The 27,906-nt window shown below is 45.3% G+C and overlaps 1 long non-coding RNA gene across 2 annotated transcripts; it reads left to right on the plus strand.

Annotated features, from left to right (window-relative positions):
- Positions 1-25,713, plus strand: LOC140494368 (uncharacterized). 2 transcript variants are annotated; one of them, XR_011963930.1, is made up of 3 exons: positions 1-160; positions 7,198-7,304; positions 25,016-25,713. It is a non-coding gene; the product is annotated as an uncharacterized lncRNA (long non-coding RNA). The 2 variants fall into 2 exon arrangements; XR_011963929.1 differs by lacking the exon at positions 1-160 and adding an exon at positions 6,105-6,155.
- The last annotated feature ends 2,193 nt before the right edge of the window (positions 25,714-27,906 follow it).

Consider the following 27,906-nt stretch of genomic DNA (forward strand, 5'->3'; position numbering starts at 1 on the left):
CGTGCGTCTGAAGTTATCAATGAGTTTACAGAGAATATTCATACCTGCACAGAATCATGGGGGAAATATTAGTCATTAATAATTGCTCTGTCGAGTTATAGTCATGGCGCTATCTAGCATGTAAATAGACTGGTCGCTTCAATTTAACCATACCGGCCAGGTATGTAAATTACTAATTGTTCTGGGAGTTTGAAAAGAGGTTTCTTACTCGAATTGTGGAAATCGTTTGGAAATGTGTACGTTATCAGATTTGCATCTCAACTGTTTGTTAAATTTTCACATAGATGTTTGAGAGAGGTTTAATGCTCCACTATGTTAATGAGAATTATCAATCCTGCAAAACAGTTTGCTTTCTGACCAATCTTGAAGCGTTTACTCCCGGAGAATGCTTTGGCCACGATCCTCACTCACTTCTGGTTGGAGGACCGGCCGCTGCTCGGTCATCAGTTCTGCCCCTTCCTCCCAATTGCAGAGTTGATTCAGACGTGACTCAGCACAAGAAACAATAAGGGACAAGGGAAGTTAGAGTCAATGTCTTGTGATGTAGTGAAAATATCTCGAATCTTGGATCGAGAGGCTTGAGTTCAATTCACAGCAAGTGCAGGTGTGTGTAATAACTACTTTGAACAGGTTCATTAGGAAAAACAAGGGAAGTTAGGAACAGAGGAAAAAATATAGAAAATACATACAATGTGGTGGGGCTCTCAATGCTCAGAAGATTTCAGTCTTTACCAAGTGCTCAGGGCCCCATTGGTCCCAATACAGACTGTTGCACTCCTCCTTGTGCACAGCCAGATACCACGATTGTGGGGCAAAGTGTTGTGGTGGGATATGGAGTTGCTTTTGTAGAATTTCCTCAGTTTTAGAGGTGAAAATAGATGAGAAGGTGTCGGGTTTTGTATGGAGTTACCTCTTCCCCTCCTGTTGCAGCATCATATTATTGCCCTGACTCTACCTCGTACATTGTTGGCAGAGATCGCTGACATTTTGAAAGCCCACAATACAAGATCCATCACTCTGTTTAAGACAGCAGAAATCTCTTGTAGCACTATAGTCATAGAACAATACAGTGCAGAACAGGCCCTTCGGTCCTTGATGTTACGCCAACCTGTGAATTATTCTCAGCTCGTCCCCCTACACTATCCCAAAATCACCCATGTGCTTAAGTAAAGGATTGTTTAAATTTCCCTAATGTGGCTGAGTTAACTACATTAGCAGGTAGTGCATTCCATACCCTAACCACTCTCTGAGTAAAGACCCTGCCTCTGACATCTGTTTAAATCTATCACCCCTTAATTTGTAGTTGTACCCCCCATACATGCTAGCGTCATCATCCTAGGAAAAAGATTTTCACTGTCTACCCTATTTAATCCTCTGATCATCTTGTATGTCTCTATCAAATCCCCTCTTAGTCGCTTCTTGCCAATGAGAACAGGTTCAAGTCTCTCAACCTTTCCTCATAAGACCTTCCATCCAGACGAGGCAACATCCTGGTAAATCTCCTCTGCACTTTTTCAAATGCTTCCACATCCTTCCCGGATTATGGGCACCAGAACTGCACACAATATTCCAAGTATGGCCGCACCAGCATTTTGTTCAGTTGCAGCATGATATTGCAGCTCCGGAACTCAATTCCTCTATGAATGAAACCTAACACACCGTATACTGCCTTAACAGTACTATCCACCTGGGTGGCAACTTTCAGGCATCTATGTACATGGACTCCACCATCCCTCTGCACACCCACACTACCAAGAATCTTTCCATTAACCCAGTACTCTGCCTTCCTGTTATTCTTCTCAACGGCATCACCTCACATTTAGCTGCATTTAACTCCATTTGCCACCTCTCAGCATAATTCTGCAGTTTATCCAAGTCCACCTGCAATCTGTAACATTCTTCCACACTGTCCACTCCACGGACTTTAGTGTCGTTTGCAAGTTTACTGATCCAGCCACCTATGCCTGCATCTACGTAATTTATAAAAATGACAAACAGCAGTGGTGCCAAAACAGATCCTTGTGGCACACCACTACTAACCTGAGTCCAGGCTGAATATTTTCCATCAGCCACCACTCGCTGCCTTCTTTCAGAAAGCCAGTTTCGAATCCAAACTCCTATATCACTCTCTGTTTCATGTCTTTGCATTTTCTCCAACAGCCTACCATGTGGAACCTTATCAAATGCTTTACTGCAGGCCATGTATATCATGTCAACTGCCCCACCCTCATCTACATGCTTGGTCACCTTCTCAAAAAACTCAGAGGTTTGTGAGACATGACCTGCCCTTGATGAAACCACGTTGATTACCTGAAATCAAATTGTTGTTTGCTCATTGATTATAAATCTTATCTCTTATAATCCTTTGCAAAACCTTTCCTATAACAGAAGTAAGGCTCACTGGTCTATAATAACCTGGGTCATCTCCATTGCCCTTCTTGATCTCTCCATTGCCCTTCTTGATCAAGGGCACAACATTTGCAATCCTTCAGTCCTCTCGTACCAAACCTGTAGAGAATGACGACTCAAATATCAAAGCCAAAGTCTCTGTTATCTCCTCCCTAGCTTCCCAGAGAATCCTCAGATAAATCCCATCCAGCCCAGGGGTCTTGTCTACTTTCTGGAATTGATAACACCTGATTGTAACTAACCTCTATCCTTTCTAGTCTAATATGTTGTACCTCATTCTTCTCCTCTACAATATTCTCCTTTTCCTGAGTGAAAACTGATGAGAAATGTTCATTTAGCACCTCACCGATCTCCACAGGGTCCACACTGAACTTCCCACTTCTGTCTTTGACTGGCCATATTCCGACCCTATGCTTTTGTTTCTCACATACCTATAGAAAGCTTTAGGGTTCTCCTTTATTCTATTCACTAAAGACTGCTCGTGTCCTCTCTTTGCTCTTAACTCTCCCTTTAAATCCTTCCTATCTGATATGTAACTCTCCATTACCTCATCTGTACCATCTTGCCTCATCAACACATAAGCCTCCTTCTTCTTCTGAACAAGAGATGCAATTTCCACAGTAAACCATGGTTGCCTTACCTTATCACTTCCTTCCTGCCTGACAGGGACATACCTGTCAAGGACATGTAATATCTGTTCATTAAACCAGCTCCACATTTCAATAGTCTGCATCCCCTGCATTTTGCGACCCCATTCTATGCATCCTAATTCTTGCTGAATCGCATTATATTTGCCCCGCCCCATCGATAAGGAGGAGGTTAATTAGGTTGTTTCCGGAGTTGAGGGGCTTGGCTTAACAGTAGATTGGTAATGTATTCATTGGAATTCAGAAGAATGGAAAAATATAAAGTAATGAATGGAATGGATAAAATAGAAGTAGAGAGGATGTTGCCACTGGCAGGTGAAGCGAGCACAAGAGGGATCATCTCAAGATTAGAGGCAGCAAATTTAAGACTGAATTGAGAAGGAACTTCTTGACCTCTATGGAATTCATTGCCCAGGGAAGTAGTTGATGATAGTTCAGTAAACGTTTATAAAGCTAAGGTAGGTTTTTTAAAAAAGAAATAATTAATTAAGGTATACGGTGAGAACGTGAGTAAATGGTTCTGCATCCACGAAATAATCAGCCATGGTCACATTGAATGGCAAAGCAGGCTCAAAGGGCAGGACGGCCTTCTCCTGTTCCTAGTTCTTTTGTTATGTTATGCATTCCTCCCTCACTCGACTTGGAAGTGCTGGTTCTGGATTAGTGGTGCTGGAAGAACACAGTAGTTCAGGCAGCATATGAGGAGCAGTAAAATCGACGTTTCGGGCAAAAGCCCTCCATCAGGAATAAAGGCAGAGAGCCTGAAGTGTGGAGAGATAAGCTAGAAGAGGGTGGGGAGAAAGTAGCATAGAGTACAAGAGGTGAGTGGGGAAGGGTATGAAGGTGATAGTTCAGGGAGGAGGGTGGAGTGGATAGGAGGAAAAGAAGATAGGCATGTAGGACAAGTCAAGGGGACAGTGCTGAGCCAGAATTTTGGAACTAGGGTGAGGTGGGGGAATGGGGAAATGAGGAAACTGTTGAAGTCCACATTGTTGCCCTGGGGTTGAAATGTGGACTTCAACAATTTCCTCATTTCCCCTTCCCACACCTCACCCTAGTTACAAACTTCCAGCTCAGCAGTGTCCTCTTGACTTGTCCTACCTGCCTATCTTCTTTTCCACGTATCCACTCCACCCTCCCCCCACCCCATCACCTTCATCCCCTCCCCCACTCAATGCTACTTTCTCCCCACCCCCACCCTCCTCAAGCTTATCTCTCCACGCTTCAGGGTCTCTGCATTTATTCCTGATGAAGGGCTTTTGCCTGAAATGTCGAGTTTACTGCTCCTCGGATGCTGCCTGAACTGCTGTGCTCTTCCATCACCACTAATCCAGAATCTAGTTTCCAGCATCTGCAGTCATTGTTTTTACCTTAGAGGTGCTGGTGTTGGATTAGGATGGACAAAATTCAAAATTCACAGAACACCATGTTATAGTCTACTGGGTTCATTTGGAAGTACGAGCTTTGCTGCTTCTTCATCAGGTGGTTGTGTGATTTTTAACTTTGTCCCTCACTCTTGTAACTGATAAACAGCAACAAAAGTCATGAAGCAGTGCGCATGCTCTAGCTAACAATCGGGCCCGGGTGGGAGGAGGTTGAGCAATTCATCAACTTCACCAACACATTCCACCCTGACCTGAAATTAACCTGGACCACCTCTGACACCTCCCTCTCCTTCCTGGACCTCTCCATCTCCATTAATGACTACCGACTAGACACTGACATTTTTTACAAACCCACCAACTCCCACAGCTACCTGGATTATACTTCTTCCCACCCTACCTCTTGCAAAAATGCCATCCCATATTCCTAATTCCTCTTCCTCCACCGTATCTGATCCCAGGAGGACCAGTTCCACCACAGAACACACCAGATGGCTCCTTCTTTAGAGACCGCAATTTCCCTTCCCACGTGGTTAAGGATGCCCTCCAATGCATCTCGTCCACCTCCCGCACCTCCGCCCTCAGACCCCACCCCTCCAACCGTAACAATGACAGAATGCCCCTGGTGCTCACCTTCCACCCTACCAACCTTCGCATAAACCAAATCATCCATCAACATTTCCGCCACCTCCAAACAGACCCCACCGCCAGGGATATATTTCCCTCCCCACCCCTTTCCGCCTTCTGCAGAACCGTTCCCTCCGTGACTACCTGGTCATGTCCACGCCCCCCTACAACCCACCTTCCCATCCTGGCACTTTCCCTTGCCACCACAGGAACTGTAAAACCTGTGCCCACACCACCTCCCCTACCTCTATCCAAGGCCCTAAACGAGCCTTCCACATCCAAAGTTTTACTTGCACATCCATCAATATCATTTATGGTATCCGTTGCTCCCGATGCGGTCTCCTCTACATTGGAGAGACTGGGCGCCTCCTAGCAGAGCACTTTAGGGAATATCTCCGGGACACCCGCACCAATCAACCACACCGCCCCGTGGCCCAACATTTCAACTCCCCCTACCACTCTGCCAAGGACATGGAGGTCCTGGGCCTCCTTCAACATCGCTCCCTTACCATCAGACGCCTGGAGGAAGAACGCCTCATCTTCCGCCTCGGAACACTTCAACCCTAGGGCATCAATGTGGACTTCAACAGTTTCCTCATTTCCCCTTCCCCCACCTCACCCTAGTTCCAAACTTCCAGCTCAGCACTGTCCCCATGACTTGTCCTACCTGCCTATCGCCTTTTCCATCTATCCACTCCACCCTCTCCTCCCTGACCTATCACCTTCATCCCCTCCCCCACTCACCCATTGTACTCTATGCAACTTTCTCCCCACGCTTCAGGCTCACTGCCTTTATTTGGGCTTTTGCCCGAAACGTCGATTTCGCTGCTCCTTGGATGCTGCCTGAACTGCTGTGCTCCTCCAACACCACTAATCCAGAATCTGATTTCCAGCATCTGCAGTCATTGTTTTTACCCCGGGTTAATGATGTCAGTGGTGGACCAATGGAAAGGCAGGGGTAGAGCTGGAGGACCTGTTGGGGTAGTTGGTCCTCCGGTCAATCAGTGAATGAGGGCGGGACTTGACTATACCACGTGATCATCCTCGCGGTCGGCGCGGATGTTGGGGATGTGTGAGCGGAGTGCTGTCGGTAAGGAAAGAAATAAGCAGCAGGATGTGGGAGGGAAATGGTGTTGGTATGGTCTGAGAGGTTTTACAATCATTTGGTACACATCGGAAAATACAAATTTGAAACTTTCAGTCTCATTTTTGAAGTAAACGGGAAAATGCCTCGTTGAGTAATCGGCCCGAGTGAGCGCCGCCATCTTTATTCGGGGCAATGATTCACTGGACACGTGCGCGGCCGCCAGCTTTGTAGGGGGCAAAGTTCAGAGGGATGGATGTACAGTCTTCCCTGGTAAAAAGAGTCATAGGGCAGGATTTACACAGAGCACATTCAAACCCAGAGAAATGGACTTTTTTTCTGGATTTGTTTCGTAATTCATTTAAATGATTTGGATATGAATAGAGGCCGTTTAGTTAGTAAGTTTGCAGGTGACACCAAAATTGGAGGTATTGTGGACAATGAAGAAGGTTATCTCAGAGTACAGTGGGATATTGATCAGATGAGGAGTGGCAAAAAGGATTTAATGAAGGTAGATTAGATTAGGATATCTGGTTGGTATAGGTTGGACCGAAGAAGTCTGTTTTTGTGCTAGACATCTTTGACTGTGGGATCATAAAAGTGAACTCTGCCCTGGTTCATCTCTGGGTTCTCTGATGTCCACTTGTTCATTATCTCGCTTCCTCAATCTCTCATGGGTATATTTTTGCTCTGTATAGTATTTTACAATTACTTTCACAGCTGTTTTGAAAATGAATTGAAAAATGTAGAGCTGGAAAAACACAGCAGGCCAGGCAGCATCCGAGGAGCAGGAGTATCAACGTTTCGGGCATAAGCCCTTCTTCAGGAATGTAAATGAATTGTCTACTGCTGCCCGGCTCCTGACCGTATGATGTTCCATTATCAGGTTATTTTTTTCCACAATATCTTTGACAGTCAAGAATTCTTTTTTCCAATAAGCGAGTGCATTTTCCTTCAATTTCTGACAGTCAAATTCTGCACCATTTTCATTCCCTATAATTCATATTGCACTCCCTGAAACATCAACTGTGTATTTCTCCTTCCACAGAAACCAGCGATCAATGCCAAAGCCTTGTTGCCTGTGGAGAGGGTGATGTTTGACTTCCTTGTACTGCTGCAGTTTGTATGGTGAAGGTGCTCCCACAACGTGGTTGGGTAAGAGACATTACAGATTATTCACTCAGCGATATTGAAGAGTAGAAGATATCTGTACAAATCATCATGGTTTTAATTTCACAAAAATATTATTGAGAAGTTTTGACATAAGGTTACAGATGGAGAATATTGTGTCCAGTGACCAAAACCATTGCCAAATAAGCAGTTTTTCAAGAATGCCTTGAAGTAAGAAAGTAGATCTTAGAGAGTTAGAGTGGGGATTCCAGACCATGTTCCCTTGGAGTCTATAGAAATATTCACACAGGAGAACTCAAAAATAAACACATCATTGAGAGTCTGGACTAAAATGAGTTATTGAGATATGAAAAGGTGTGTGGTGCAGGGAGATAGGAATGATTACAGCCAGGAATTAATTCAAAGGAGCGAAAATAACCACTTGTTGCTTATAAATGGGAGTCTTTTGATTGATCAGCAAGTTTTGGTACAAGTGAGCACTTCGGCAGTAGAGTTTTCAATATTCTTGAGATTATCGGGAGGGTGAATGTGATGCTGGCCAGGAGTGGGTTTAGATAATGAAATCTAGAGTCAACAAAAGGAATGAATAAGAGTTTCAGCAAATGAGCTGAGACTGTGGTGAGGTCAGGTGATATGACTGAAGTCGAAATAGTGGTCTTGGAGGGGGGCTGACCTGTCATCCTCACCTCATTCAGCTGTTTGTCAGTTTGTGAATCAAGTCTGTAACAAGCTCAGGAACTGAGTGTCCCTGGCAGAACCCAAACTGGGCATCGCTGAGCAGGTTATTGCTGAGCAGTTGCTTGACAGCATTGTTGATGACACCTTCCATCACTTCACTGCTGAGCGAGTGTGGACTGATGGAGGGGAATTGGCTGAGTTGGATCTGCCCTGTGTTTTTGTGTTGGAACATCCCTGAGCAATGTTCCACAAAGTCGGTAGGTGCCAGTACTGGAACAGTACTTGTCTTGGTGGGCAGCAGGTTCTGGAGCACAGCCAACAGTATTATTGCCAGAATATTGGCAGGGCCCATACCTTTACACTGCTTATCCATTTCTTGATCTGATTGGAAATGAGTTTTCAACCAAGTCGATTCATATCTGTGATGGCAGGGACCAATGGAGAAGGCTCATCCACTTGGCACTGCTGGCTGAAAATCGCTGCTAATGCTGTCCTCTTATCTGTTGCATGAATCTGTGAGACCCCTCCATCAGTAAGGGTGGATATATCTGTGATGCTTCCTCCAGTGAGTTGTTTAATTGTCCATCACTATTCTTGACTTGGTGTGGCAGAACTGCAGAACTCCAATCTAATCTGTTGGTTATGGGATCACTTAGTTCTATTTGGTGTTGCTTGTGCTGTTTGGCTTGCAGGTTTGGTAGCTGCACCAGGTTGGCACCTAATTTTTAGGTATGCCTTGTACTGTTCCTGACATGCCCTCCTGCATTCACCATTGAACCAGGGTTGATTCCCCTGGCTTGATGTTAATGGTTAAGTGGGGGATATCAGGCCATGAGATTTCAGATTGGGCTGGAGTACAGTTCTGCTGCTGTTGTTGGCCCACAGTGAGGCAGAAGTTGCAGGGTCAAGAGGGCTGATTGTGTGGTTGTATTTTCCAGTGCATTGGTAGATGTAATGTGGCCCATCCAGTTTCATTCCTTTGTTGAGACTGTGTAGTGGTTAATACAATGAGTGACTTGATGGACCACTGTCGGGTTTCTTTCCCTCAAGGACATTGTCAATGGCAGAAAAACATCCCCAATGGTTCCATGGCAAACAGTAGATTCTTCATTCCAGTTATTTTTTTTTCTTGAATTCAGAGCCACCCTCTACCGATTTGGGATTCAAACCTGAACTTCAGTTGTATATTTTAATATTCTTGATAAATGATAAATACGACAGGTTTGTTCACTTATTTTTAGAATCACTATCACAGGTTTTGTTTATTGTTTTGGAAATAAAAACACTGTCCATTACCCTGTTTCCTCCATCCTCCCCTCCAACAACAAGAGTGAGGAGCACATGGAGTTTCTCTGTCAATAACATTGAGACAATCCGATCAGCTGCCTCTGCTTCTTTCCTCCCTCTCCACTAGCCCACCGAGCCATTCTGCCTCACAAGAGTGCTCCTCATTTTAGTCCTAAACTTGCATTTCCTTGAGTCCCTTGTCAAGCCTTATTAGAGATCATCTTGACCATTTACCCTCATGTAGCTAAATCATGGACATTCCAAATCTGTCTCATCCTCCTGCTTGTCACCGCCCTCCCTCCCTCCACCACGGTCACCCCCCCCCACTTGCAATTCACAGATATTGTTCCATGATCTGTCTGTCTGTCTTTTCTGGTTATGTCCTTCTCTCCCATTCTGCTAAAACCTAATATTTGACCTCACCATCGTTGGAAAATCCTGCTCCGTCTCCACTCTCCGTTTCCTTTCTGAATTCCTTGTATTTGGTGTCCCTCCAGGGTCTATCCTTGGTTTGTCCTGTTTCTCACCTACATACTGCCAGGAGATAACATCGCCCAAAAGCACCGTGTTAGGTTTCACATGTACACTGGCAATGCCCAGCTCTCCCTCCCCATCATCCCTCTCCATTACTCCACCATTACTCAGTTATCAAACTGCTTACCACACTTCAATTAGCTGCAATTCACTCCAATGATACACTGTCATTGTTAAACCCATTGCCTTCAGTTGCTATTCCAAATTCATTTCCCTTACTGCTGTGTCCCTCCCTCTCACTGGGAAGTGTCTGAGGCAGAACTACATTCTTCACAATATTGCTCTCATATCTGACCCCAAGGTGACCTTCTGATCAGACATCTACACAATCACAAACACCAGGAATTCCAATCTCTAAAACGTTGCTTATCTCCTTCTCACTCCAGCTCCATTGCTACTGAAACCCTAACCTGTGTCGGTGTTGCCTTTAACTTGAGAAATCTGAAACAGAGCCCTTGATTCCGCGACTGATCCAGAATCTGGTTCAAGACTCACCGTAATGGGACACATCCTCTCCATATTTACCCTGTCAAACCTCGACAGAATCCTGTATGTTTCAAAGAGATCACCTCTCATTCTTCCAAAGTCCAGTGAGTATATTCCCAACTTATTCAGCCTTTGCTTACAGGATGATCCCTTCAAAACAGGGATCATCCCAATGGATCTTCTCTGAAATGCCTCCAATAAACTGCTCTATTTCATGAACTAAAGTGACCAAATCTGTTCACGTTACTCCAGATGTGGTCTCACTTGTCATTTGTTTAGTTGCCCTAAGGTATATACTCCAAACTCTTACATTGCAAACTCTTTGAAATAAGGGACAGTATTCCATTCCCTTTCCTGATTCCCTGTTGTAACTGTGTGCTCGCTTTCTGTTTCCTGCTCATTTTCCCCCAGTCCCTTTGTGATGCAGCTTTCTACAGTTTATCCCAAGTTATACTCTATTTGCCAACTTGTTGCCCAAGTTTCCTGTGAATATCTCTCTGTAAACTGTTTATAATCCTTTTGGAACTTTCCTGTTATGCCTTTTCTGGGAGATTCCCCCCTCATTATTCGAAACATGTACTGTGAGCACTGGGCAGTGGGAAGCATGCACAGTTGCTATCTTTCAGGGATACTCTGTTTCATGACTGGGAGGAGCTTGTTGCCCATTGGTCAGAATGGAGACAACTTGCCCATCAAGGTGCATGAGCCTTTCACACCCCATGTCTTATTGAGGAGGCTCAGCGGCAGAATGGAAGGAAAGAAAAGGAAGCAAATCCTCCTCTCCATATCTCACTGAATCTTGGAACATTCTGTCCCATATTCAGTCACATGAAGTTCCAAGGTGGAAATTCATAGAAACCCACATAGATTTGCCCTTGAAGAGCCTGCTGACCTCCACCAGGGGTAATGTGTACAGTCATCCTGGGCCAGGAGGAAGGGATTGTATGAGTTTCAAACTTGTACTGACAGTGACGGATTTTATAAACTTGTATTACAGGTAGATATTCAGATGGTAATCTCAGTCATTGTAACGCCAAACTCTGACAGAATTACTCAATACATCAGGGCCTGGATATTCGTATTGTGTGAGAGTATTGTGTTCCAGATCAATACCATTTGCTGAATAAAAGTTCTCCTTTGAATCAAACCATCCTTTCAATAGATCTTCCCAAATCTTCAACATGTGTCCTGGAATCCTTGTATAATGAGCTGAAGGATCTAAGGTTTATTATAATAATGCGTAACTTTTGTAAACCACTTTGTCACAGCTCCCCAAATTTCTTTTGCTACAAGGAGAACACCTCAGTTTCCCCAAACTCCTGATTCCCCAATGTCTGTTTGCTCTCTATAAGGTACACATCAGGGTTGTGTTGGAACATTCTCCACTTGCCTGCATCAGTGCACCCCCCTCCAACAATATTAAAGAAAGTGAATATCCTCCAGGATAAAGTACTGTACCCGAGTGATTTCCCATCCACCACCTTCAGCATTCCCTCTCCCCACCCTAGAGGCACAGTGGCATCACTGTGTAAAAGATCAAGTCAGCATTGTCCTACCCGACCACAGGACAGCTCTCTCATTAGAGAGAGATGTCTGGTAGTGGTTAACCTGAATATTACCACAGCGCAGGCAAGGGGAGAGGTTGAAAAGGAGAGTCCATTAATTGCGGATGGTTATTCTTGATGTATATTAGCAACACACATGTCACGTGAACAATTAATGTTAAAAAAGGCCCACAAATTCTGCAACTAAAATCCCCCATTCCTTGAACCATCCTGGTAAATCTCCAGTGCCCCCTGTCAGGGACCCTGCCATCCTTCCCAATGGGCGATCTCTGGTTCGCACAAACCGTGCTGCTCTGTACTCTGTTATTGAGACTGGAGGAGATTAGAGATTGGAGGATGTTGCAGAGATTGAGATGTCTTTGATGCAGAGATAATGATAGTTCTGAGGCTAGAGAGGAATTATAGAAATAAGAATGAGTTGTTAGCTTTCCCAACACTACCTCTTTACTGATAATGATTGTTTCTCTGTCCTCATCTGCCACATCCTCCATAGGCCTGTGACAATGACAGTACACAGACAGTATGTTCCCGTTAAGGCCAAGGCTGGGAGGCATCGAGAATGCTGCATGACCTGAGAAATTGAGGCTCTGGTCAAGAAAATGAAGGAAGGATATGTCAGGTACAGACCGCACTGTGTTTGTGTGAATCCCTAGAGGACTGTAAGGGCAGTAGGAGTATACTCGCGGGAAACCAGGAGGCGAAAAAGGGGACATGAGATAGCTTTGGGAAAAAGGTTTAAGGAGAATCCAAAGAGATTCTACAAATACACTAAAGACAAAAGAATAACTAGGCAGCGAATAGCCACCCTCAAAGATCAACAAGACTGTCTATGGAACAGCAGGAGGTGGGAGAGATTCTGTAATTATTTCATGTCAGTTTTTACTGAAAGGGGATGTGGAAGTTAGAGAAGTTGGAGAAATAAATATTGATAACTTGGCGAGTGTACATATTACAGAGGAGGAGGTATTGGATGTCTTAAAATGCATAAAAGTTGATAAATCCCTGGAATTTAATCAGGTATATCCCAGAACTTTGTAGGTAATTAGAGAAGCTTTTGCTGGGCCCCTCGCTATGATATTTGTATCATTGATCGCCACATGTGAGGTGCTGGAAGATTTGTCCCATTATTTGAGAAAGGTGGTAAGGAAAAGCCAGGGAACTATAGACCGGTGAGCCTGAAGTCAGTGGCAAAGAAGTTGTTGGAAGGGATTCTTAGGGACAGGATTTACATGTCATTGGAAAAGCAAGAAAATATTAGGGAGAGTCAGCATAGCTTTGTGCATTGAAATCAGTACCTTGGACTTGAGAAAGACACAAGGTTTCACATAACACACTGGTTAGCAGGTTCAATACCATAGAATTCTGTCAGAACTAGCTGTTTGGATACGGAATTGGCTGGAAGGTCAAACAGTCATAGATGGACAGCACACAAACAGAGACCCGTCGGTCCAACCAGTACATGCTGATCAGATATCCCAATGCAATCTAGTCCCCCCTGTCAGCACCCGGCCCATATCCTTCCTATTCATATAAACATGAAGATGCCTTTTAAATGTTGCAATTGTAATGGCCTCCACCACTTCCTCTGACAGCTCATTCCATACACGTACCACCCTCTGTGTGAAAACGTTGTCTCTCAAGTCTCTTTAAAGTCTTTCCCCTCATACCATAAACCTATGCCCTCTTGTGCTGGGAACCCCCACGCCAGGGAAAAGACTTTGTCTATTTATCATATCAATCCATCTCAGGTTTTTATATACATAGATAAGATCACCTCTCAGCCTCCAACGCTGCAGGGAAAACAGCCCCAATCTATTCAACCTCTATTCAACCCCCCAGCCTAACTCAAATCCTCCAACCCTGGCAAAGGTCTTGTAAATCTTTTCTGAACCCTTTCAAGTTTCACAACATCCTTCCAATAGGAGGGAGACCAGATTTGTACACAACGTTCCAAAAGTGGCCTAACCAATGTCCTGTACAGCCACAACATGACCTCACAACTCCTGTACTCAATACTTTGTCCGATAAAGGAAAGCATACCAAATGCCGCCTTCACTATCCTATCTACCTGCACTCCAAGGATTCTTTGTTCAGTAACACTCACCAGGACCTTACCATTAAGTGTATAAGACCTGCTAAGATTTGAGTTTCCAAAATGCCAATCCTCAGCCCATTCACCCATCTGATCAAGATCCCATTGTACTCTGAGGTACTGTTTATCACTGTCCACTACACCTCCAGATTTGGTGTCATCTCACTAACTATACCTCCGATGTTCACATCCAAGTCATTGATATAAATGATGAAAGGTAGTGGATCCAGGAGTGATCCTTGTAACAGTCCACTAGTCACAGGCCTCCAGTGTGAAGAGCCAGTTCTGTATCCAAATGGTTAGTTCTCCCTGTATGCCATGAGCACTAACCTTGCTGAGAAGTCAGTGTCAGAGTGGAGGGTACTTTTTGGACTGGAAGCCTGTGATGACCAATATGCTGTCAGGCTGGGTACTGGGTCCACTGCTTTTTGCCATTTATATAAATGATTTCTATGTGAATATAGGAGCTATGGTTAGTAGGTTTACAATAGACACCAAAATTGGAGGTGCAGTGGACAGCAAAGTTACCCGAGAGTACAATGAGACTCCAATCAAATGTGCTGAGGAGTGGCAAATGAAGTTTAATTTAGATAAATATGAGGTTCTGCATTTTGGAAAAGCAAATCAGGACAGGATTTCTACACTTAATGGGAAGGTCCTGGTGATTGTTGCTGAACAAAGAGATCTTGGAGTGCAGGTTCATAGTTCCTTGAAAGTGGAATCATAGATAGGCAGGGCAGTGAAGAAAGTGTTTGGTACTTGCCTTTATTGGTCAGTGCATTGAGTACAGGAGTTGTGACGTCATTTTGCGGCTGTACAGGACATTCATTCAGCCACTTCTGGAATTCTGCTTTCAGTCCTGCTCTCCCTGCTATCGAAATGATATTGTTAAACTTGAAAGGATTCAGAAATAATGCAAAGATGTTGCCAGGGTTGAGGGATTTAGCTATAGGGAGAGGCTGAATAGACTGAGGCTGTTTTCACTGGAGAATCGGATGCTGAGAGGTGACCGTAGAGTTTGATAAAATCGTGAGGGACATGGATAGGGTAAACAGCCAGGGTCGTATTCCTGTTTAGGTGAGTCCAAAACTAGAAAGCACAGGCATGAGGGAAAAGATTGAAAAGGGATATTAGGGGCAAAGGTACGTGTATGGAATGAGCTGCCAGAGAAAGTGTGGAGGCTGGTACAGTTACAATATTTAAAAGGCATCTCATTGGATATGTGATTGGGAAAGGTTTCGAAGGATATGGGCCAACTGTTGGCATATGGGCCAAGATTAATTTAGGATATCTGGTCAGCATGGACAAGTTGGACTGAAGGGTCTGGTTCTGTGCTGTACATCTCCACGGCACTAATAAATTAAAATTAAGATAGGTTTCTCTGTTATGGAGAGTTAGCAGAAGGTCTGACAATTCTCCTTGGAGCTGAGAAGGTTAAGCAGTGATTTCGACCAGGAGTTGATTTGTTTCCAGGGTATTTCATTTACAGAGAGACAGAGTGAGAAATTTTTAATGTCACAATTTTTAGTAACTATTTTCAGGTAACTGGCAAATAATGCAAAGAAAAATGTGAAGATTATTTTACTCACTAAGTTCTGAGCATCTGGAACAGTTTGACCAACAGCTGGATGCAGATTCAGTAATTATTGTCAAAACAAATTTGAAATTTAACATTTTTAAGGAAGGATTTGGAGGGCTCTGTCCAAATGGGAGGTGAGTTGGGACTGACTGGTACCATCTCCAGAGGGAGAGAGTACAGCCCCAATGGGCTGAATAGCCCTCAGCCCCTGTCCTCTGTGATACTGACCCATCCAGAAGCTCATCACAGGGCAGAGCCGTAGAGATGTACAGCATGAAAACAAAACCCTTTGGTTAAACTGGGCCATTCTGACTAGATATCCCAACCTAATCTTGTCCCTTTTGCAAACACTTGGCACATATCACTCTACACCCTTCCTATACATATACCCATCCAGATGCCAAATGGTATAATTATACCAACATCCTCCACTTCCTGACAGAAGACTCCATACATGCACCAACCTCAGTGGGGGAAAAAAATGCCCCTCAGATCCATTTTAAATTCTTCCCCTCTCACCTTAAACCTACACCCTCTCATTCTCGACTCGCCGACCCCAGGGAAATGACCTTGTCTATTTATCCTACCCATGCCCCTCATGATTTTATAAACCTCTCTGAGGTCACCCCTCAGCCTCTGATACACCTGGAAGGATCCCAACACTCATGTCACAATGGGGCCTGGCTGATTGACACAGCTTCAGACCAATAGGAGAGTTGGCGTGATCCTCCAGCCAATGGGAGTGAATGAGGGGTCCAGCAGGCCAACACATGACCATCAGCTTTGCAGGCGCAGTGTCACTGTGAGGGGGGACTGAATATGAAGGAGTGGGAGAGACAGCAGATACTGGGAGAGAGATGGAGTTAGTGTGGACTGGGAAGGTTGATAAACACTGTTTCATTCTGCTGGACCTGAATTATATACTCCGGGTAAATTAGAACCAGAAGAACTGTGGATGCTGTAAATCACACACAACAACCAGAAGGTACTGGAAATGCTCAGCAGATCAGGCAGCATCTGTGAAAAGAAATCAGTTCGCATTTTCGATCCAGTGACGCTTCCTCGGGAACTGACGTTACTGAGAAAAAAAGTCTGTTTTTATGCAGAAGGTAGGGGTTAAGGAGTAAATGATAGGTGGGGATAGAGTCCAAAGAGAGAGATAGGAGCAGTTGGACAAAGGAGTGAATAACGATCGGATGGGGGGGTGGGGGGGAAGGTGAATAGCTGTTTATGGGGACTGTTAGTGGCTAACCATAGGTAATGTGTAATGGTAGGCTACGTAATAACAAGGCCTGGTATGTGGGGTAGGGGGCAAAGATGAGGTGTTCTTCCTCCAGATGTTGGGTGGCTCGGATTTGGGGATGGAGGACTTGCATGTCCTTGGCAGCATGGTGGCGAAGGGAGTGGGGGGTAGCCGAAATGGTCGGCCACAGGGCGGTGGGGTTGGTTGGTGCATGTGTCCCAGAAATGTTCCCTGAAATATTCCACAATTTGGCATCCCGAGAGCAAGGGACACACTAGGTGAGGTGTTTGGGTGGGCAGGGAAATGTCTGCTGGATGTGGAAGGATCCAGTGGTGCCTTGGATGGAGTTAAAGGGAGGGTTTGGGCAAAGATTTTCCATCTCTTGCAGTGGCAAGCAAAGGTGCCTGGAGTGAAGAGTGGGTTGGTGGGGAGTGTGGATCTAAAGTGGAAGTCACAGAAGGTATGATCTCTGTGGAATGCTGAAAGGGGTGGGGAGGGAAATATATCTCAGGGGGTTGGATCTGATGGTGGAAGGTGAGGATGGTGGGGTTCCATCTTAGTTGAATTTGACGGGGTGGAGTTCAAGGGCAGTGGTGTGGGAAGTGGAGGAGATACACTGGAAGGCATTGTTAACAACATGTGAGGGGAAATTGCAACCCTTGAAATAGGAAGCCATTTGGGTATGTTCTGAAGTGTTCTTCCAGCTTGCATCAAGCTTCACTGGAACACTGCAGTAAGCATGAGACAGAGATGTTGGACAGGGAACACTCTTGTGTGTTAAAGAACAGGCAACTGGAAGCTCAAGGTATTTTTTGCAGGCACAATGTAGCTACCATTTTCACCACTGCCACTGAAATGCTAGAAGGTTCCTGTCTCCTCCATTAACAACTTTCCAACTTCCCACTCCCTTATCTTTCCAAATGTTCCTGTGTCTCTTTGGGCTCTGTCCCCACCTATTATTTACTCTTTAACCCCTATCTCCTATAGTCCAAAGATCTATAGGTGAGGTGAATTGGCCCAGCTAAGGTTCCCGTAGTGTTCAGGGATGTGCATTAGTTCGGGGGAAATGGAGAGTAATAGAATAGGAGAATGGGTCTGGGTGGGATAAACTTCGGAGGGTGGGTGTGGAATTGTTGGGCCAAAGGGCCTGTTTCCTGAAGGGATTCTAATTTTCCCAGCTGTCATCGGTTCGGAGGAAGGGTCACTGGACCTGCGGTAACCCATGGTGTGTGCAGGAGGCGGAAAGGGGAAAGGGGAGAGTGGCAGCAGAAACCGGATGAAATGTATCCGTGTAGACTGGGAGGATTTATTTACACTCTGTGCAGGTCGTTAGTCTGAATTAGAAACTCTTGGTCCCACATTTGCAGCAAAGGGGAAGATGGCTTGGGCCTCAGGCAGTGAGAGGTCCTGGGTTATGGCCACCATCTTTATTTGGGGCAAAGTACAGCAAGGAGCATGTACTTGTCCTCTTCCTGGGTGGAGGCGGGGTGATTTGAAGAGGAGCATTTACACATCAAACACATACCAAGAGAAGTGTTTACCTTCACTGTTCATCTTGCACTGACTGTGAGCTTTGTTTTGTGAATTCATTTTATAGGATATTAATTGAGAATAATTGAGACTGGGATCTCAAAAAACATGTTTCTACAGTCAGCGGAGTCATCAGGATCTGAATATCATTGGCATTTAACTGTGGAAGGAGAAAGGTTTGTTTGTTCTGTCTGTGGGAATATATCTTCAATATTTTTGTCTAGCCAAAGGCAGAAAGATGTTCAAGTTCATGGTTGGATCCCCCTTGGGGTATGTGTTCAATTCTTGGCCCTGCAGCTGTGGAAGGAGGTATTGACCTGAGAGAGAGCACAGATTTATCCAAATTACACCTCGTCTTTTTGCAGGAACTGTCAGATTTAGTCTCAATCATCCACTTTATAATGTTAAACTGTAAACTCCCTACTTCCAATTCTCTGCAAATTTCTCATTGAAATTCCTTGTGGACTCAAATTCCAGCACCATTTCAGGTGGAATGTTCCAGATTCTGACAACTGTCTGTTCATTCAGAAACTGCTGAAGTCCATTTTGACTGGGGTTACAAAGGGCTGAATTGAAAGATGATTTGCTGTTCCTGAGCTCCCATTGTGTTGTATTGGAACAGTACAGGAGGCTGAAGGAAGTGTAGGTGTGAGCAGACAATGAAAATGCCCGGGCTACACTGTGAGTGCTGCTTGGCTCAATGAGAGTGTTTTGGAGTTGGGTGTAAATAGTGAGGTGAGACAGGGAGAAGGTGAAGCTGAAACTCCGTTTTAATTCAGGCCTTTCAGAAATTCACAGTCCCAATGGGAATAGCCAATTTTTCAGTGATACCTGTGGAGTATTTAAGTTTTTAAAGTATGACATATCAGCTTAAATAAAGATATTTTTTGTTATTGTAATGGACATGTTTGAAGTGAAGGAAGGTTGCTCACTCATTTAAATTCTCTTAATGGAAGTAACTAGATGAATGTAGAGAGACGTTGTGACAGGAGCCCTCAGACCCGTGGTGTGCTCCTCTTGCACAATGTGGGAAATAAGGGCCGCTTCCAGTGTCCCTGACGGCTATTTGTGCAGCAAGGGTTCCCATCTGCAGCTACTGGGAAACTGCTTTTCCGAGCTGGAGCTGAGAGTGGACTCACTGTGGAGCATCTGCAATACTGAGAATGTTATGGACAGCACGTTTAGTGAGTTAGTCACCCTGCAGGTGAGGGTTACACAGGCAGAAAGGGAATGGGTGACCATCAGATCTAGTAAAAGGCTCAGGAAGTGAGTACAGGAGTCCCCCGTTGTTATCCCCTTCTCATACAGATACTGTATACCACTTGGGATTCTGTAAGGGCGGGAATGGGTGGGGTGGCTTCTCGGGAAATCAGCAACAGCCAGGTTCATGACACCACAGAGAGCTCTGCTCAGGACAAGAGGAATGAGAGTGGCAGGGCTATAGTGACGGGATTCAATAATCAGGGGTACAGCCAGGCACTGCTGTGCCCACAGACATGAATCCAGGATGGTGTGTCATCTCCCTGGTGCCAAGATCCATGATATCATGGAGTGGCTGCAGGACATTCTGGAGCTGGAGGGTAAACAGGCCGTGGTGGTGCAACACACAGATACCAACGACATCGCTAAACAGAGGGATGAGGGCCTGAAAGCTGGATATAGGGAGAGCAGAGATACATTAAAATGTAGCTCCTGAAATGTAATAATGTCAGACTTACTCCCAGTGCCATGTGCTAATGAGAGCAGGAATGAGAAGGTAGATCAGCTGGATGTGTGGCTGGGGAAATGGTGTACCACAGAAGGGTTTTGATTCTTCAGGCACTGGGTCTGTTTCAGGGTGGGACCTATACCAGCCTGATCGGTTACCCCGGGCAGAGCTGAGACAAATCTGGTGGGGGCTTTTGCCAGTTCTGTTGGTGAGTTTGTAACTAGTCTGGCAGGGGGATGGGAACTAAAGTGTAGGCTTAGAGGGTCAGATTCAGGACAGGGAATGGGAGGTAGAATACTAGTGATGTAGTTAGCGGCTCAGAAAGCCAAAGGAAAGGAGGATTAAACGAAGATTGAGTCCCTCTTCAGCCATCAGTCCTGACATCCCAGGAAGGTGAGTCAACAAAATCTGGAGCTGTTTACATGTCTATGACTCTGTGTTTCAGGAAAATGGTGGAAATCTGCAATACAAACAAAAAGCGCTGGAGATCCTCGGCAGGTCAGGCAGCACTGGAAATGGTGACAGATGCAGGAAACATTGCAGCCTTGTAGAAGTGTTTAGATGATCACACCAAGCAGTAAAATATCGGTTACACACTGAGTGCCAGAACGTTGGACTAGCATAAATAGGTGCTTGATGACCAGCATGAATACGATGGGGCTGGAAAGTTGACGTTTTGGGTCAGGGTTATTTATCAAGACTGACAAAGGGTCCCGACCCAAAACATCAACCTTCCTGCTCCTCTGATGCTGCCTGACCTGCTGCACCTCCCCAGGTCCACATTGTACAGACTCTGACTTCCAGCATCTGCAGTCCTTAACTATCTTCACATCCCAGGACTCATCTGGTGATCCTCCTTTACACACTCTCAATAACCAGGACAGCCTTCCGTGGAAAAGGGGAACAAAGGTGTATACAGTACTCCAGGTGTGGTCTCACCAAGGCCCTTCCAGAAAGGGATCCCTGCCCCCATCTTATCCATAATGGTCATCAAGCACACATGCCTGGTGTGATCATCTCAACACTTCTTCAAGGCTGCAATGTTTCCTGCATCTGTCACCATTTCAGATGCTGCCAGACCTGCTGAGGATCTCCAGCACTTTGTTTTCTCTGCTGTAGAGTATTGAAAGGGGGGACTGGCAGTTGAGAAATTCAAATTGAACTTCATGTTACATGATCCGTGCCGATCTGAATATCATTGGCCTTTTCATCTGGAAGGAAAGGTTTGCATTCTCTCCGTGGGTGAATATTTCAAATGTCCGTGTGACGAAAAAAGTACTGAGACAGTGAAGTCCATGTTAGCGTGGGGACTTGGTTTTTTAAAGTCTAAAAAATCATGGCACATTTCCCTGGAACAGTCAAGCCACAGATTGGTTTTGTATGAGGACAATTAGCCATGAAACCAGAAAGACCAAAGGATTCCTGCATCATGGAAAAAGCTATGAAAATGGGATTGCTGTAATGGAGTGAATTATCAATCATTGATTGTAATCCATTGGTGTTGTCACATCGGTTCCAGCGCCGTAGGGACACACAGGAAATGTGATGAATGCAGTGTCAGTTTAAGTTATTCAACTGGAAAGGTGAAGAAGAAATTTACAAGGATGATGCCAGGTCTCAGGGGTCTGAGTTACAGGGAGAGGTTGGACAGGCGAGGACTTTTTTGTTTAGAGCAGAGGAAACCGAGGGGTAATATTTTATAGTAGTGTATAAGACCATGAGAGGCATGGGTAAGGTGAATGCCTCGGTCTTTTTCGCAGGGACTCAAGGATTGGAGGGCATCCGGTTAAAGTTAGAGGAGAAAGACTACATGGGAAACTGAGGGGCAAGTGTTCTACACAAAGGTGGTATGTATATGGAATGAGCTGCCAGTGGAAGTGGTTGAGGTGGGTATATTAACAACAAGTGAAAGACATTTGGACAAATACAAGGATAGGAAAGTTTCAGAGGCAGATGGGCCAAGTGCAGGGATATGGGGTTAGCGTGGATGGACATTCTGATTGGTATGGGCCAGTTTGGGCCAAAGGGCCTGTCTCTGCTGTAGGATTCTATAACTCTAAGTGCATTTGCTATTTCTACCCCTAACTCTGTTGGTATCCTGGGATGTATTCCATCAGGGCAATGAGACTTGTTTACCTTTAGCTCCATTAGCTTGCCCAGCTCTAACTCTTTCGTGATAATGATTGTTTCTAGATCCTCACCTTCCTCAGTCTCCTTATCAATTACTGGCATGTTCTTCGTATCCTCCACTGTGAAGACTGACTGCTGTGTACTCATATTCCTGAACCCTGTTGGATAGGAATAACCAGGCACAGAACTCTGAGAGGTCTTCTTTGAGTCTTTATTGATGAGACACGGCAGTTACCTGGATAGTGTACATGCAAAACACCTCCAGGCAGCATCAGGTAACTCCCCGCCTGTCGGATGTGCCACTCCCATTCTTAAACCTTTGTGGTTTGGGACCTTGAATAGAGACGTAGTCTCTCAGTATTATCTCCATGGCAACGGCAGTTAGAAAGTCTAGTTCAGTTCAGCACTTTGTGGCTAAAACACACACCCTTCCCCACACCCCTGTGGCTCCCTCAAGTATGTGACAGGCACTTCAGTTTCAGTGGGGTATCTATCAGGATTCTGATGTGGAGGAGCCGGTGGTGGGGTGGACAAAGTTTAAAAACCACACATCACCAGGTTATAGTCCAACAGGATTATTTGGAAGTACAAGCTTTTGGAGTGTGCTGTGATTTTTAACTTGATCAGGATTATCTCTATGGTAACTGTTAAATGCTTCAACAATTACAGAGGCCATATGTTCCCTACACAATAAGTTTCCCTCTAGCAGTGTAAACTGCTATTCTGGCCCTGGGGATAGCTACTCATCACTTTTTATCCCCAATTTCATCATGCTTTCTGTAGATCTTTGAAGTTTTTCCAATCTCCGAATTTATCCTTGGTCTTTGACAGTTTGTATGCCTTCTACTTCAATTTGACAGTCTCCCTTATTACCTTAGACATGGCAGATTACTCCTTTTTCCTACAGTCCTTCCTTTTCACTGATATATACTTTTGCTGAGAAATTTGAAAAATAACTTTGATATTCCTCCACTGTCTGTCAACTGTCCCACAGTAAAGTCTTTGCTTCCACTCTGCATTCGCCAACTCCTGCCTCATCATATTGTAGTCTCCTTTGTTTAAGCACAGTATCTTGGGATTGGATTTAAGCTTCCCGCTTTCCATCTGTGTTCTAAATTCTATCAGACTTATGACAAGTCATTTTATCAGATTATGAGGGGAGGCAATGTTTCTTGGGTGTTTTGGTTTCATTGTCAGTGACCTTGGCTTTGTAATAAAGTACAGGATAGATATTCACAACAGAGTATTCTGGACGCTGTGAATGTACTACACAGTCTAAAACCATAAATCACTGTCACCCCTCAGTTTAAAATTGCAAAATCATTATCTCCTAGACGCTTCCTCACTACCTAAGTTTGGAACACTAATCCACCTGACTATCCTGCTGTTTCTGAAAATCTCCTTTGGTGAAGATGGTGAGTTTTGGATTCATCTTTCTGGTTAGTACCATAAGAAGATAAGCCCTGGGCCCAGGAGAGGCAATGCAGCCCTTTGAACCAGCTCCACCATTTAATACGGTGATGATTGAGCTCACCTCGGTCACAGCTGGATTTTCCTGCCTGCTCTCTCTCACGCTTCAACTCATTGCAAATTAAACATCTGTATCTCTTCATTACATTTGCTCATTGTCTTGGCATCCACCGCATTTTGAATAGGAAATTCCACAGATTCACAACACATTGAGATAGGTACATTCTTCTTCATGAGAATAGAATAGAATCCCTATAGTGCAGAAACAGGGTATTCATCCATCGATTCCACACCAACCCTATAATGAGCATCCCACTCAGACCCACCCATTCCCTGTAACCCTACATTTCCCGTGGCTAATTGCCTAACCAGCACATGCATGGACCCTGTGAGCAGTTTGGCATGACCAATCCACCTAACCTGCACGTCTTTGCACTGTGGGAGGAAACTGGAGCACCGAACAAAACCATACAGACGTGGGGAGAATGTGTAAACTCCACACAGTTGCCTAACGCTGGAATCAAACCCGGGTCGCTGACGCTATGAGGCAGCAGTGTTAGCCACTGAGCCACCTCTGCTTAAAATCTGCTGCCCATTATTAACCTCCCCACCCCGCAATTGGCTGAATGTATTTTCCTTACGTCAGAAGTCCGGGTGTCTAAGCAGATGTCTCTGTAAATCCCAGTGGCAGCCCACATGTCCTGTGTGTCTGAATGGATATTCTATCGACAACACCCTCCAGCCCACACTTTCTCTCACTTTCCAGGGACAGGTCTCCAGAGGCTTAATGGGGACTACAAATCCCACAAGCCCTGAGGCAGGGACCACACGTGTGTGAGGAAACCCACCACTGTACATGTACAGAATGTGGGCGGGTTTTGGAGCATGTTCTTTGGGGTAACTCGCGGAAAGCATTTCACACTGTCATTGGCAGGAGAAGGGATGCATCTACCTATAGTATTGATCAGCTTTGGGGGGATCAAAGTGACACTACGCCTAGATGGGACCAAGTTCCATTCGCAACTTGTCATAACACTGGGAATTGACCAATGGGAAACAAGGAAGAATCTGACCCATTCTCCCAGTCTGAAGGTTCCTCTTCTGTCCAGGATCTGCCACCTCCCTTTCTGTTTCCTTTTGTTTCAGTCTGCTGTTACATTATTGACTTGCAGCAACTGAAGGGAAAAGAAGTGAACCCAGAATGGGTGCAGAGTCTAACCAGGGACGGGAAGTGGTGGCATGGATCTGTTTATCAGTAACACCATGAGAATGTAGAGGGTGTACATTAGGGGGTAGCAGAGTCAGAATGATGGGAGAGAGTAAGAGGGCTGGAGGGTTACAGCTTTGGGAGAAGAAAGGGGAGAAAGATATTCCAGAGAAACTAGAATTGTCTGTTCTCAATTTCTAATCTGTACATATTCCTTTTATACAAGGTGCGAGATAGTGAAGATTTGCAGACTGAAATCTCAAAATCACGTGCAGATCATGATTAAGTTACACAACATTTGATGAACCAAAGATGGAGAATCACTGGGCCAAAATCCTGCAACACTCTCTCTCCCAGCGTTGTCGGTCTCTCTGCGCCAAATGGACTGTGAATGGTACAAGACAGCAGCTCACTACCATCTTCTCAAGGGTAACTAGAGATGGGGAATAAATGCTGGCTGAGCCAGTCATGCCCATATCCTGGAAACCGTTTCTATCACTAGTTGCTGAAACCCAGTTGATGTTACTGCAGGATGATGAGGGACGCTGAGTGCATCCTCCAGGAGGCAGCACCATCACATTTCCCCTGCCTACACCTACACAGTAACGCAACAACGTCACTGGAACAAAAGGCAGTGAAGCTGAAGGAGGACTTCGATATAGTTCTTCAAGGTAAAGTCATGAAAGGGGATTGGAACACAGCAGGAACAGGAGATTGAGCTGGATGGTCAGCTGTTTCCCATTGAATGGTGGAGCAGGATTGAAAGGCTGAATGGTCTCCTCCTGCTGCTATCTCCCAGGTATGTATATAGTCATGGAGCCCGGGTAGGAAGAAGGGGGCAGGGATTCTCCAGGAGATTGCACTTCCACATCAGTTTTCAGTGAAAGGATGGTTTGATGGATTTTATTTAACATTTATCTTTAACACGAGGTTTGTAAATTTTGGTTTCAAATGTTGTAAAAGCTTTTTGCACAGCAAATAAAATTAAAGAAAATAAATTGAACTGTCTGAATATAACAGTTTTAAAACTTTCAACCTCCTGTAAAACAAAATCCTGTCTATTCCCAGACACCAGCACTTTCCAGCTACTCAAACTCCTGGGAAATATTCCCTCTTTGTCTGAACCTTTGGTTTGATTTAACTGCTTTTCAGCTTTCGTTCTGTGAGCTGTGAAGTGTTGTTTTTCCCCTTTTCTCCGACCCAGAAATATTATCACAGCAAACTTCCCACCATCAAAATCATCATTATGCCATTTTGCTTTTGGTTAACATATAATCACCAGCAGTGCGAAAGTGAGGACTGCAGATGCTGGAAACCAGAGCCTAGATTAGAGGGGTGCTGGAAAAGGGCTTTTGCCAAAACATTCATTTTCCAGCTCCTCGGATCCTGCTTAACCTGCTGTGCTTTTCCAGCACCGCTCTAATCTAGACATATAATCACCAGCAGTAAACCATTCGTGTGACTAATAGAATATCTCCAAACAAAGCTCATTACGGGCCAAGCAAACCATTACAAGTGACAGAGTGAGAAGGGACCAAATCTAAGTAGAGTTGTGGGGAGGGGGCAGCGGTGGAGATAAAGCACTATATCCCCTACAGTGCCCACCTCTATCTAAAGGCATAGACAGCATTGATGCACACCACATGCTCCTTCTCTAAGGCACCCTGCTCTGTTGCATTTATCCTCAGTCAGTGAATAAAATCCCTACAGTGTGGGAGGAGAGCATTGTCCCATCAAACGCCACCGACCATCCGAAGAACATCACGCCCAGAGCACTCTATCACTGTAACACTGCATTTCCCATGGCTGATCCACCTAGTCTGCACATCTTTGGACTATGGGAGGAAACCAGAGCACCTGGAGGAGACTCACACTATCATGGGGAGAATGTGGGAACTCCACACAGGCCGTTGGCCAAGGCTGGACTCCAACCTTGTACCTGATGCTGTGAAGCAGCCGTGCTACAGTCACAATTTAAATCAAAACTGATGATCCCTGCTCATTGTCACAGTGCTGTTTGTGGAGACTTACTGCCCAGAGAGACATCCTGAGGTTTAGAAAGTGGCAACGTAAGTTCAGTCACGTCCAGCCCAGTTAATGTGGTTAACAACAACATCAATACTCCAGCAGTGTCATCAAGTACAAGGTCCACTCCTGACTCTGATGGACAGTAACATCAGAATCAGAGTCCTGCAGTCCACATGGAGCAGGGGGGATGACCACTTCCCTGTGAGCACTCACTGGGCTCGCAATAGTGTTGAAGACGCAGCAAATCCCTTGTCACACAGAGGGGTGAACAGCTCCTACCCAGAGTGAACCCACTGGGGTCTCGGGGGATGGGATGAATCACTGAATCCCTTCTCCCACACTGACCATCGGAATGGCTTCTCCCCCTGTGTGGGCTCACTGGGGACTCCAAAGGTGCTGCATTTGAGTGTATCTCCCCCCACATTGGGAACAAGTGAATGACCTTTCCCCAGAGTGAGCTCGCTGGTGTTTAAGCAGATCAGAGGACTGAGTGAATGCTTTCCCACACACTGAGCAGGTGAATGGCCTCTCCCCGGTGGGAATGCACCAATGTCTCCTCAGGTGAGAGGTTTTAATTGTTAGCACTGCTGCCTCACAGCGCCAGAGACCCGGGTTCAATTCCCGCCTCAGGCAACTCACTGTGTGGAGTTTGCACGTTCTCCCCGTGTCTGCGTGGGTTTCCTCCGGGTGCTCCGGTTTCCTCCCACACTCCAAAGATGTGCAGGCCAGGTGAATTGGCCATGCTAAATTGCCCGTAGTGTTAGGTAAGGGGTAGATGTAGATGTAGGGGTATGGGTGGGTTACGCTTCGGCAGGGCGGTGTGGACTTGTTGGGCCGAAGGGCCTGTTTCCACACTGTAAGTAATCTAATCTAATCTAATCTAATCTTTCTCACAGATGGAGCAGGTGAAGGGTCTAAACCAACTGTGCCATCTCTGGTGCCTCAGCAGATTGTAGGATCGAGTAAATCCCTTCCCATACGTGGGGCAGGTGAACGGCCTCTCTGCAGTGTGACTGTGTTGGTGAGTGTTCCACTGGGAGGGTTAACTGAATTCCTTATTCTGATTGAGCCCGTCCTCCTGTTTCTCTC

Source organism: Chiloscyllium punctatum, chromosome 24 (genome assembly GCF_047496795.1).
Source record: "Chiloscyllium punctatum isolate Juve2018m chromosome 24, sChiPun1.3, whole genome shotgun sequence".
NCBI lineage: Eukaryota > Metazoa > Chordata > Chondrichthyes > Orectolobiformes > Hemiscylliidae > Chiloscyllium > Chiloscyllium punctatum.